Here is a 14,183-nt window from a genome sequence, read left to right as displayed (position 1 = left end):
AAAGGTACAGTTTTTCCGTAGCTTTTATGCATGTCTTTTTAATGTCAAAGATACAGGATTTCATCCATCTGACTAATTTTTTATTAAGTGCATATTCAGTCCATCAGCCCAAAAGGGTGTTGGAAACACAAACGTCACTGTAATGACATCGGGTGTCACGTGACATGACATTAAAGCTGTAAACTTCAAATCTCCATATCTTCTGAAGTATAAATCAGATTTGGTTGAAACCTTGCAGGTATCTACATGTAGAAAGGGAAGTGTTACAGACAAAACTTCATCGCATGTGATGATGACGTCATCACGAGACAAGTCACGAGATATTTAAAGGTGCACTCTTAAAGCCCTATATCTCCTATAGTACATGTCCTATTGGGATGAAACTTTGCAGATACCTAGAAGAAAGAGGAGTGTTGTAGACGAATATTGATATTTTGATGATGTCAACAGGAGACATATGACATTAAAGGTGCACTCTTCATTTGAAGCACTGTATCTGCAGAAGTGCACATCCCACTAGATTCAAACCTTGCAGATATCTTGATAGGGGTGTGGTTTAGATGAGTATTGCCTTGATGTGACGATGACATCATCAAGTAAAAAGTCATGTGGCATTAAAGGTGCCCTCTTCAATGCACTATACATGTATTTCCCGAAGTGCATGTGCAATTGGGTTCAAGCCTTGCAGATACATGTATCTAGAAAGAGAAGTGTTATGGACAAAGTTGATCTGATTTGATGATGACCTCATCAGGTGACAAGTCATGTGATATGAAAGGTACAGACTTCAAAGCATTATATCTCCTGAAGTGCATGTCTGTTTTGGTTAAAACCTATATGTAAGTGTACATGTATGAATATGGATATATTAAAACAATTGGTGACATGCCAATAAGGCACTTTTCTTCAGAACAAAAAAAGGAAAAAAAGTCATATGTTATGACGTTGTGACGGACACACAACCTCTAGTTTTAATACTTTTTGTTCATCCCAAATCCCGTTGACTGTTTCATTCAGCCCACTGCTATGGACTTAAAGTCCTATTCCTGTGAAACTTATTTCAGGTAAAGACCACAAAGTGAACTCGTGCCTTGAGGCATTACATCATGATGATGTTATCATATGATTTTTTTTATTGAATTATATTTATTTCAATTCACTGACTTTGTACATAGCTTTTCAAGAGGCCTTTTGAGTCACATATTGCAATCTTGCATCTTCATCACAGACACACCGAGGAAAGACCAGTAGACCCCATCATGACATCATCAGGTGTCAAGCCATTAAAATTTGATATTCTTAATCTTTTAATAAAACTCCATTTAAATTCACTTGTTTTATTTTTTTGTCTTGCTTAATGTGGCAAGTGACAGAGTTACATGTGTAATTTAGGTCCTCGTTTTTTGTTAAGCACATAAAATTATGTGACTTTTGCTTCCAGTCAAAACCTGAAGTGTCTTATTGTTTAAAAGTGGTAATAGATATGTACTTGGTTTCAATGGTGTTAGTCCCAGTCATATAGTTTCCTTCAAATCTTGGACTGATGATGTCACAAAATCCTTGAACCCCCCTCTGGTGCCGGGTTGAAAAACTCATAAACAAATTTTAAGTTGATGTCTGTGGCAAAGTTTGTTGTAATTGCATGAAAATGGGTAGATACATGTACAATGGCCAACAATGTATGTGCACAAATTTGGGGTGATGACATCATCAGACCAGAAGTTACAATGAAAAGACCTTTAATTTTTCAAAAGTCACTAAAAAAATCAATGCAGACAGATAAAGTCTGAAAATGCCCATCATGTGATAAAGTGAATATTCATTGCCCGAGGTGTCAGGCTTGTGTTATTGTTTATAAAAAATATCATGAGAGATTAAAAAATTGTCTACAAAAATCAGTATCACCTTGTGCCAGTGACAATACAGTTTAATGCTTCCATCTATCATACAGTGCACATTAGGGGCCAGTAATGCTGTACGTACAGTGTTATCAAAACTGTGACTTTGTAAGGAATACATGTGTGCCCACAAACCTTCAACAATGAAACCCAGAGGCTCAATTAACAGTTACTTGTATGAGAAAGTGTACATGTACATCACAAAAGAGCCTGCTATTAAAGCCCGGTCTATTTTTGTTGTACCAGCACACCCCCCCATAAATAGTGTACATTCTCATGTAATTTAACCAAAAGCCCAACAATTGATATAGTGAGGGAGTGATATCAGGTGGACAGCCTTTCTATTACATGTGGTTACTGCTAGAGTTAACCAAATGGTTATTACTATGCTCTGAATGACTAACATAACAAATTGATTTCCATTCGTTTACTTTTCCTAATGCACCCATTGGCCAAGTGTTCCTCCATAGGACCACACTGAAAAGATGAAATCATTCTGGAACTAACTACCAAAATATTTTTCTACTTTTTGTGGATATCTGGGGGAAAATAAAGAACACTTGGCAAGACTGTTGTCTCTGTCCTTTTTTAACCCCCCCCCAGTTTGCAACGTTTTCCTCTCTAATACTTGCTTTTCATACTTTTTAATAACTCCTTTTAAACAGGAATTGTCAGAGTACACTTAGCAAGTGTGCAACAAATGTTACCATTTCTTGCACAAAGGTTTCACCTGAGCAAACAAATCAGTACTTTCTAGCAACAGGAGAGCAACACCGACAAAGAGGTTGCTACAGCTACTGACCAGGGTGCCAGCCCGCGCCTGAGCAGGTGGTTATGAACCACAGACCTTACATGTAAGGCTTACGCTGTGTGCAGTATCCACTTCTTAGTGGTTTAAGCTGACTAGACAGTGTCATTAAACTTATGTTGACATACATGTATGTTAAGGCTACTCTATTTTTAGGGACATACATGTACATGTATGCAACTACAGAAAAGAAAAACACTGTGGTAATCCCGACATGAATCCTGTTTTGTTGCTGAAATATGTATATTCTTGTATGTAATTTTGCATTTATTTTTTGTGCTACAAAAACTTTTATATCCTTCAACAGAGGGTATGGTGCATTTGACACAACAAAGTTACAGCTAAAGTCACTGTGAATGACGGAACTGTAATCATATTGAAAACAGGGGTTTTGTTATTTAAATCCATTGAGCAAGGCACGTACCTGGTATTATTAAATATCTCCTAATCTTCAATGATGCTGCAAAGGAAAGTTTCAACTCCTTAAGCATATGATGTTTTGTATGGGTAGCTTAATGTAGATGCTTGCTGGCACGTCAAGTGCTGTGTTTGTTGGCAACAAGAAAAGGGGGTATTTATGCAGATAGCTTACAAATTACAAAGTTGCAAAATAAAAGGTGTTCCAGCTAGGATTTAGAAACTGGCATCCTGGGACCTGTAATTGCTGATCCTCTTGTTGTTCCAGGAGGGCAACAACAGGAGATTACCCACTGAATCTTGAAAAGAGAGTGCAAGACCGACATGTACAAAATGGCCCAGAGGGTAAACACCTTCAACTAAAGAGGTCTATTCGTTATTCAGAAGTTGGCACCATGTGCAATCCCTGCTGGACAGGCAATTTTATGCATAAGGGTTTCTCAAGACTCTCAACAATTCATTACATTTGGAATATGAATTTCATTTACTTCCCTGACTGGGGGAAACAAATTTCATTTGAAGATTTCACATGACTGACATATTCACAAATGTCCAGTCGTGGCCTTATGTTATGCATGTGTGAAGCAAAATTCAGCTAAGACCCAATCACAATACCCAGCACCCATACTGCTTTTGCTACCCTGTTCTATGCTTGGCTTATTTCTGTAATTATAATTAGCAACTCCATAAAACAGGTCCCTAATGTTAAGCCCATACAGGGTGGACTAAAAAAATACAAGACAAAAGTAACATTCACTTTCTCCAAAAATTAATGTTGTTTTGGGTAACAAATTAAAACTTGGGATGTTATCTGTTCAAAACTGAGGACTTCATTTTAATTTAGATGATGAAAATAAAGGATCTCAATTGCATAAGATAAGATCTTTTTGTTTTGTCCAATGGGATTTACATGTACATGTACCACATCAAAATTCTATGTCCATGCTCTTTAAGTGCATCCTGCCGGGGGCATTCATAAATGTTGATTCTGCTGGGCCGGTGTGCTTTTAATTTTTTTGTGTTTTCAAAATACTTTAAAAATAAATATCTTCATTTGCTGGACACTTACACCCATACAAAGAACTGTCTAGTTTCTACTCTAATTTGACAGAAAACATCTAGTGACGTAGGAGTATTTCAGTCAGGCCTGCTGCCTTGTAAAAAGAACTCAGATTGTGCGGTGTTACATAATTTTCTTTTGTTCCCGAAACTGGCACAGTGCGCTGCTGCTGCTGCTGCTGCTGCTGCTGCTGCTGCTGCTGCTGAGCTCTGTTTAATAGGCTTGTGGTGGTGGAGCGCTTTTGTCCCCAGTGGTAATCCGCTCGCACCGAATGCCCCAAACAGTGGTATACTGTTTCAAAAAAATGCTGGATAATCTCCGCTATAGACAGTGAAAAAGTTTTGGTAATTCCCAGCAGCCTGGTCTTTTGTTACAAGGCCCAGTTCCCTTTGTCCGATTTCGGACACCCCGGCTATGCACATAAAGAATACGTGCCTTAAACCGGTTAATTACCTTTACCAAATGGGATCATTGGAATGGCCTGCAAAATGAGGACACTAAACTGATCAGGGTTCTGTTACATTAAAACCTCTTTTACTTCCCATCAACCAGCAAACAGGATCCTGACATGGCTCAAAGTGGTTAAAAGCATCAGTTCCTTCTTACAAATTGACTGACCGAGGTAAATTGCATGGTTAATTAAATATGGTTGCCCTCTGAAACAAACATCAGTGTCATCACATATTGAGCTAGAAAGAAGTGCACAAGAAATAAGGGGGGCCCGAACAGTTTTGTTGATTGTTTAGGACTTGAATTCATTGACAGTTGGACTTGTATAAACTTCCATTGGACAAAATAACAATGAGTTGTGTTATGCAATTGAAAATATGTCCACTACAAAGTCACATCATCAGATTCACAATGAAGTCTTCAGTTTGGAAAAGATAAAATCCTAATCTTTAGTTTGATATGAAAAAAAGAACGGAAAACATAGTGTGGGAAATAAACGTTACTTTTCAAGGGTTTTTTGTTTTGAGGGGGGCACTCTGTATTCTTCACAAGCAAACAAAATAGACTACTGAGTAATCCTGCTCCTCAAACACTTTAACACTTTTAGACCATCAAATCACACCACAAAGTTGTCCGAAGGAATTTTACACAAGTATCAAATCATCATATAACAAGAATGGTATGTTAAGCACAAATGCCCTGCTAAGTGTTAAACACAAATGCCCTGCTAAGTGTTTAAACACAAATGCCCTGGTAAGTACACGTACGATACTTCTTCCTTACTTTTGGGCACTACACGTGTTGAAATATGGTAGTGGAACCAGAAGCACCTGGGCCAAATATGTGTCCTCAAAACTCAGTTCGGACTTTCCTAACCAAAGAAATTGTCCCCTCAGATTCCTAATCCTCTCCCACACACACACCCCACACCCATAGAAGGACAAAAGGGAAACAATATATATAAAAATTAGGGAATTTTATAGCTACATCTTTCATTTGTTAATATTCTTGGAAGGGGGGCATAATTCCTCCAAGAAAATATTAAATAAACAGATACGTCACATGTGCCGGTAGTACTAGAATTTCATTGTTTGGTTTTATCTTGTAAAACAGTGAATTCCAACTACGTACATATATATACATCTCTAATCTAGAGACAGAGTTCAGACAATGCTTTCTTTGGAGTAATTATGTATCTTCTCCCTTGAAAACTTGTATTTCCAAAAACAAACAAAAATATCAATGAATAAACAGCACTAGAAAATGTGTTGACACAGAATATGAAACAAGGAAGAAAGTACACCGTGCAAATTGCAATTTTTTATTTGGGTAACAGGAGATACCCTCAAAGAGACACAACATTCCAGAAACTTTTGCACTATCACCATTACTCTGATTCCTTTTTGGTTACAAAAAAGTCAATATTTGTACAGCTTATGTCACACTAGGAGAGTGAGAAATTCTGGTCGGCAGTAGAGCCATATCAAAGGCAACAATTTGTCAAACTTAAATACTGCTACATTAACTCTGTAAATGTGTGTATATCCACGCGTGTGATGCCGCCTCCCTGGCAGACCCCCTTTTCTTTCGGCTCCTTTGAAGAGATCATTCCAGGGTACATGTAGCTAACCAGACATCACTTGTAAACCAACTGTAAGAAGAGTATCTGGAGAAAAGAACACCTAATCACATCAAAGATGACCTGTTTGCCCAACTAATTGGTTCATAAGCAGGCACCCAACATAGTTTGGGGTGGCTGTGTTGTCATGACAGCTTCAATATGCAAACCTCATACTGATACATGTGTAGGGTACATGTGTAGGGTACATGTATCATGGGGCAATAGTGATGGACTGCAATTCTATTTCGAGAACTGAAAAAGGCTGAGGCATAATCTAGGACCATGCAATAGTGGACAAATATAAGTACATGTAGTTTTCATGTACCTGTAAGTGCACAGGTCTGCCGCTGGTCACCATGATTTGATTTACACATGTAATATGATACAGAACAGTACAGTCAAAATGGGTTTGTTTTATTAACTTTTCAGCATGTCCATGATTATTTAATGACAAAGCAAACAATAAGAGACCTATAAAATGGGGGGAAATTTGAGCTGTACAAAAACTATTTTGTGAAGTCACAGTGTCAAGAAATCTAATTTAAAATTGGTTAAAAGATGTACGTATACCAAACCTGGTGTGCGTACATGTACATGGCCTTGCTCTGCCGGGCCACTACTAATGAACATCATGCTGGACTTTTGTCCAACTGGGTTGAATTTAAGACTTACACAGAAGTAGAGAATTAATACATTTAAAATTCACTTTTGGCTTTTATACAGACAATACTTTACATGTACATGTACATGTACACACACTGTATATACATACTCCTATACAGGTAAGAATCTACTTGTGTGCAGTGGAGCCCTACACCAGGTTCAAACCCAGCATTTTGGCTTGAGGGCAAACTCCCCAATGGATAAACACCATGCACATTTTATTGATTATAGGCCCTGCAGTAGACTGTGTAAACATAACTGAATCCAGTTAGCAGTAAATACAATTAAGGCCAATAATGAGGTGCTAATTGCTCTAAGTTCAATGAGCAGGTCACCACTGTAATGCTCTCCAGAAAATTGAAGCCCTGACCCTTATATTTCACCAATCTACCAGTACATGCTCTACAGTGTATATTTGGGGCAGACATCTACATATTAGGTTGGGGTCTTGAAAAGCATACATGTATATGTATATGAACATCTTCATCATTTGTTTCAAGGCTGGTTATAATAAAGGAGTTTGCACACCGCCACTTTTGCTGGATTTCAGTTATGAACGCTTCAATGACTATATAAGACTATTTGCTATTGACCAGCAAAGACTAAAACATACCAGGGAACAGCCTATTGGCAATAATACCCATTTAACTGAACCGACAGTAATATACAAAAACATGTTCATATACATGTACCGGTAGCTTGCCTATAAAGTCTCTGTATAGTAAAACTCAAAAAGAAGCTTCAAAGCGATAACATCCTTCGTACACTGTTTAAGGCTTAAAGCCTCCACACACACAAAATACATGTAATTCTGCTTCCGATTACATAGCATCTGATAATGGGTGGGTACCAGTAGGTTGGCAGCATTTTCCCACCTTTTTACACTGATTCAGTACACAGCTGTTAACTAGTTGAAAATAAGAAACAGGAACACAGATCGAGTGGCATTTGTTTCAAATGAAATGAAGAACACTTTAAAAGGGTACTAATTCTGTGCGTAGGAATATTAAAGACCATTGAATCTTGTAGCACTAGGCTTGGATGGTGTTGCATTGATTATTACCATGATATTTACTAATACCACAGCAGCAGCTAACATTCACTGCGAATTCAAATAAGTCCATGTTTGGGCAAGCCTGAAGATTGTTGTCAATTTGGTGAAATCCCTAAACTTAAGGAGTATTGTCATTTATCAATCCATTGATTTGCAAAAAACACTTTCATGTAGCATTACAGTGTTATGGATTTGCCAGCTGATAAGGGAAAAACCCATAATTAAAAAAAAGAAAAGAAAACCATGCTATACAATTATTTTACAATCCTTGAAATTGCACATTTGTGTTTAAATAAACTTAATTTTCAATTTTTGTTGAGCTATGGTTTTTTTTTCTGTTTTTCGAGCTTTTAAGTCTTTATGCTAATGCAATTTGCATATTCAGGAACAAATGTGATGCCATCCCAGGCACCGAATCTCAAGTTCTTTGGCAATTTATTGCTGTGCAGGTATGGCTATAAGCCATCGAGCAACCTTCTCTCTGAAATTATTTCAAAGAGCAAATATTGGGTTAAAATTTGAACATGAAGCCTTTAGTCGAGGCACGCATGGCACCAGTACGCCATCCTCAGCTTGTGACTCACTTGTGTCTTTATCGTGCCAACAGCAAAGGTATGCGTTGTGTGTTCAGGTAGCCATGCACGCCTTGAGTAAAGGCTAAATCGTGGGCTATCTTCAGACTGGTCACAAAGTGCCTCGTGGTGCCATTACGCGGTGTAGTTCCCTGACTCTTTTCATGACTGCTCCTTGGGTGTGCAGTTCTTGCGTTGCGTTGTTGCAGCACGGATTGTGCAAATGTAATTTTCAGGGGTACTTCATGTGGGTTTAACCATGGTATAACTGTTCACTGAACTCACTAAATAAAAAAAACCACTGTTTTTATTCATGCTTCAATAAAAAAATGAGACTTGTGTTTGCCAAAACTGAATGGAGAGTTCTTTCTTCAATTTAACATCGGCACATCGGCAAGGAACGTTAAATTGTGCCAATCTGATGCTTTGCAGTTGTTGCCGAACATCGGCCCGATCCGATAATTAACAAAATGGGATGATTGTTTCGGATTTCAATCCATATCTGGCCCTAACTTGTTTTGGCAAAAATTTCACGAGGATTTCGCGGGTTGTGGATTATGTGTGGTCTTCTTTCTTGAAAACGACGACAACAATGGCAGTAACCAATCGCCATTTTTCTCCTTTGTAAGCATCAAATGGGCCCTTAAGCGCAGATTTTCTGCACTAGCCTTTTAAGTGTAGAATCCTTGCTTACAGAGCCCATGAAATAGATTCTGTGCTAATGGTGCCTTGTAAGCACAGAATTCCACAATAAGCAGCGCTGTGAAATTGGGCCCTACTTCTAATGTAATAAAATAATAATTTGTAGCAGTATTCACATAACAGAGGCAACCCAGAGAATGTATGCATTGCTTTCCCTCCACTCTCCAACATTCTGCCACTGAACAAATATACTGCTTCTGAATAATTTGCAATATTTAGATTCAGCCTATTTTGCCATTGTCAGGGACAAAGGGCTTCAATGCTTGTAACACAATTTCACGGGATCTAGTGTAACTTAAACCATGAACCATTGGGACAAAGCCCTTAGTGGAATTAGTGATGCAACGCAATACTGGGAGCTCTGAATCTGAAGGATCGCCCAAGGCAGAAAAATATCTCTCTGCTATTTTTACAGGACAAGTTGAAGTATAAGTTCTACCTAACTACATCTGCCCCTTGGCGGAACTAATCCCTTTTGGACTTTGTTAGGTGAATAACATAGCTTATGGAACAAATAAAAATAACCCTTAAGTCAGACAGAGTGGCTGATGCATGTCCATATGCCTGAATGAGCCGAGCCATGACATTGGGAGAAACCGTTTCTTTTTGATTAGGAGTTGAAGCTAGTGTTCGTTTGTAGCCTTGGAGAGCCAATTTAACGAAGGGGTCATCGGTGGGTAATCATAAACCGGCCAGGCTGTGCACCCATTTCATCAAGGCTGCTGTGGTATTTGCGCAGCTCTTGTGATTTTATGGTAAAAGTGATGGGAAGTATAGGCAGAGGTGGACGGGCTGGACTAGAAAGGTGGAGATACGGGTCTTGGATGAAGCCCAGGTTTCCTAACGTTTCCATGTAGAAGTGTAGGCTTTGATGTTGATGGGGCTTCGGCTGACAAGATGTGAGAAGGCAGCTGATGTTTGGTGAGAAGTTTGAGTTCCGGATCAACAACTGATAGGGCAATTCTCTCACATATCTCTGGGATAAAAAACAAAACCACAGACAAACAGCTGGAATGAACAGAAATTATGTCTACAAGCTCGTGTTCTAGGACTGCATGACTGCAAGTGCGTGGCAGCGGTGGTTCGGCACCCGACACCAACAGTGGCCACGTCAAACCCCCGACATGGGAGGAACCGTGGGCACGACCCGGATGTCGGACGAAGGTCATGCACCCTTGCTCCGAATACACTGCGATTTTGGGGATGGGAGGGCGGGATACATCGTGTTACCATCCAATATATTTAAGAGAAGTGTAAATCCATAAAAATTTGGATTTATGGAAATATTATGCAATTTTACAGTGGGCAAAAGGAGCCCTTAAGGCAAATGCCTTTCAAGGAGGTACAAAAACCTAGACGGGAAGTACGTGGGACCAGCCAAGGGTTGAAGCGGGTTGCTAAACAAGCAAAATGTTGTGTCTGGCAAAACACTGTATTTTCACCTGAAGAAGGCTGAGAAAAAGAACTCTCCATCCACCTCCAATCTATTATCTTGCACGCAGATGAATGCCATCTAGGCAAATATATGGCCAAAAGGAAGCAGTTTGGCATTATGAGGCGAAGCAAACCTGTGGGAACCCCAACGGTTATTTGGAAACTGAAACAATGATTGATGGACCAATCATTTAAATCATAAAATCTGCTGATTGTATCCACTATTATACTTTCGTGTCTAAGTAGCCATTCTGGGAACAAAACACAATTGAATTCCTTTGCCATTTTGAATATATGAACCGCTACACATGTAACTGATGTAAATCAGGTTTAGTGCTGTCGTGTATAATGATGATGGAACGTTCGAATTGTCCGTATACCATTTCATATTCCTATGCCTGTGACTTGCAGCTGAGTAAGTATGTTGCTTACTGCGGCTAATTCATGCCACATGGAACTTTTCCTTTGTTCTGTTAGGGTCCAATTGCCTTGTTCTTTAAGATGAGCGTGACCTTCAACATGGCCACAATAGCCTATATCACTAGCGTCTGGAATTGACGGTGAAGAAAGGGACTAATCTAGCTGGTATGGAAAACCTATTAAAGGGACTGTAATTAATTGAGCTGATGTTTAGTTCAGAAGTGGCATCGGGGAATAAGAATTGAGTGAAGAAACACGTGATTCGATCGCTCTGTAAGTAGACCGGGTCATGAATCTGGCAATTGGGCCAAGCCACAAGTAGGATGAGTCAAATCTTGTACTTGAACAGATCTTTTGGATTCATGTGACTGTACGAGAGCTGAAATATACATGTATGCAAGGATTTTGTCACTTTTTGCTTGGGGGAACCTGAAAGCAAAATGTGTCAGAGTCAATTATGAACCCCATGTACTGTATTGATTTGGTGGGAGACGATATGCACTTTGTTTTGCTGGAATGAAGCCGCTAATGGATATCAGATCACATAGAAAAGCAACATTCATGGCTTCATGGTCCGGAGATATGACGACACCATCATCTATGTACACATGAATGCAACTATAGCGTTTTGCAGCCATGATGTGACAGGCACTGCCGAGACTGAAAGGAAGAATGGTAAAGTATGGTATCTTGTGACCAAATCGCTGTGGACCACGAAAAATCGAGATATTTTTGATGCATCGGGAATATGTCAAGGTGATGGTAGCCAAACTAAGTCAAATGGGGCACAGAACTGGTTAAAGTCTGGCAAAGGGGCAATGTGATTATCGTACCGGTACTTTAAATTTCCTTACCAATTGTACTTATTTGGGTGTCTAGGATCCAGTACCAAGCATAACTTTTTGCCCTGAGCAATTAATTGTTAGGGAATTACAACAGTACGGTGGCCCTTTGATGGTCATCCGACAAACTCTCTATGCTCCCAATTGGACTTATTATTTGACATATTGACTGGAAGAGGAGTGCTTTAAAACGGAATTTTGTATCCAACAACAATTGAGTCTATCTTGCCAAAATGGTAGGCACAGTTTAAGCTTACCCTTCATATCGGGTGGGATAGCAAGGAGTGGTTTTAGTTCAGATGCCTCCCAGTCCTTATGCAGTGATGGAGTTGGTGACTGTAGGTTGTGCTCTGCGATGGAGTTGTTGAAGAGATTGCAGGGAAGGGCAGTTGGATCTGACATGACCGACGATACCACACTGGAAGCAGGTGCAGAATTTTTGACGGAAGGTGTAGGGGCAAAAGGAACTACAAGGCCCAGCAGTGATGAAAGCTGGACATGTAGAAGAACAAGCCTTTGCCTTGCATTTCTTGGCAGCTTCTGCTTTCTTGGTTGTGGCCACTTTCTCTGCTTTCCTAAGACATTTCCCATCTTCCGATCCGTCTGCCAAATCATCTGTGACGTATTCTTTTACTGTAGCCCACCCTTAGGAAGAACGTTCAGCCAGCTTAATCAGCTTCTGACACTGCTTAAAGTCCGACTTGATTTAGGGTCTCTCACGCTGTATTGATATCTCCTCGGTCCAGGGAAGTCAGGGCGCAGTCAATCAGGCCGTCAAGTTTTCACAGTAATAGTACTGATCTTTGTTGCCTTTGCTCTTAAAATTAAAGTCAGGATTGTCACTGGTGGTCCGCTGCTGCTTGACAGCCGATTTAACTTTGCAGCTGATAGAGATAGACAGCGATCTAATGGCCTGCAGAATCTCGAGGTTGGGATTGTCAGAATTGCACGGATTCATGCTTGACACAGTGACGTATGAAGCAGACAAAGCGAGGTGAGGTTGCTCAACCGCGCATGAATATGAGTAGACAAGTTGGCATCTTATATGAGGAGACTATGAATACGTTACGTAAGAAAGCGTGCTAAGAATTTAGCATGGTACACCTGTCATACAATAAAAAAAAAGAAGAGTCACTTGGACATGATGCACTGGTGCCTTCCATTAAGTACATGTACATGTAAAAATAAACATATTATGATGAGATACCAACTAGGCAAACATCCACAGCATGCCCAAGGCTGCACTGGCTGTGCTGTTCAAACTCAAACAGCCAAGAGTTGAAGAAAACTGGGAAGCACTCATAAAGGTACAACTGAAAGTACCTCAGGAACTGTCACAAAACCACCTGAAATAGCCTGTTTAAGTGTCATTTTTGAAGCAGTTGCCTGGAAAATTATCAACACCAAGAAGTGCAGTGTGACCACTACAACTTACGCAGTGCAACAGTCTCATTCATCCACCATGCTCAGATCTCCAGATAAAATGAACACCACTGAGTGACCCAAACTGTGACCCGATCCCACATGTATATGCAGTAAATCCTGTTTTGATTCTCCCCTTTTCCGTGTGCTGAGTTCCTACTGGTACATTAGATTGTCGTTCTTGTATGTGTACATGATCACGGCATGCACATATGCAGGTGTCCGTGAGCACGCTCGTGCATTGTAGTTGTTTTTCGTTAGTCATGGCATCTAGTGTCAGATTTGATGAATGTAAGAAGAAAAGCTGACAATAATACAGCATCTATGAAGTGGGTCATTTCCTCCTGGGATCATGGAATTGGCAGAAAATCAGTACACTGTAGGTTACTCAATCGCTAACAAATGTGTGGCGTACACGTGTAACTGGAAAAGTCAGCACACCATACGTGTTGCAGCAATATGCTCATTTATCCAGTGCATTCGTCTGGAGATCCGAGCATGGCGGATTAATGAGACCATTACACCAGGCAATGTTAGGGTTACATTTTTCATTCCCCCCACAAGATTGCCCAGGTATTTCATTGTGAAACCTACTTAGGGTGGTCATGTACCAGGCCAAGCCAGCAACTGAAAAGCAGTCTTCCACAACCGTGAATTGGAAGGACTGGCAGTGGCAGCCCAGATGGATGGATTTTGTACACAATCAACTGATGATATGCCAGGCACGTCATGTACGTACATTACAAAAAGTACATTTATGTTTTTGCATGCATAATCGTCCTGTTGCTAATACCAGCACTCACAGTATGTTTTTCTGCAA

At 39.9% G+C, this 14,183-nt stretch overlaps 2 protein-coding genes and 1 pseudogene across 17 annotated transcripts in view; 1 reads left to right on the top strand and 2 right to left on the bottom strand.

Moving 5' to 3' along the window:
- Nucleotides 1–14,183, top strand: part of LOC110977170 (fibroblast growth factor 20-like) — a 159,712-nt gene that overhangs the window by 123,147 nt on the left and 22,382 nt on the right. The window lies entirely within an intron of this gene.
- Nucleotides 1–14,183, bottom strand: part of micu3 (mitochondrial calcium uptake family member 3) — a 221,587-nt gene that overhangs the window by 200,138 nt on the left and 7,266 nt on the right. The window lies entirely within an intron of this gene.
- LOC147800100 (uncharacterized) lies at nucleotides 1,902–12,899 on the bottom strand (annotated as a pseudogene).

The sequence above is a fragment of the Acanthaster planci genome, linkage group LG02 (assembly GCF_054643075.1).
Source record: "Acanthaster planci isolate LZ-2023a linkage group LG02, COTS_SCS, whole genome shotgun sequence".
NCBI classification, from domain to species: Eukaryota; Metazoa; Echinodermata; class Asteroidea; order Valvatida; family Acanthasteridae; genus Acanthaster; species Acanthaster planci.
The sequence above is the reverse complement of the archived record's forward strand: the minus strand, read 5'-3'. Positions and strand labels throughout refer to the sequence as shown.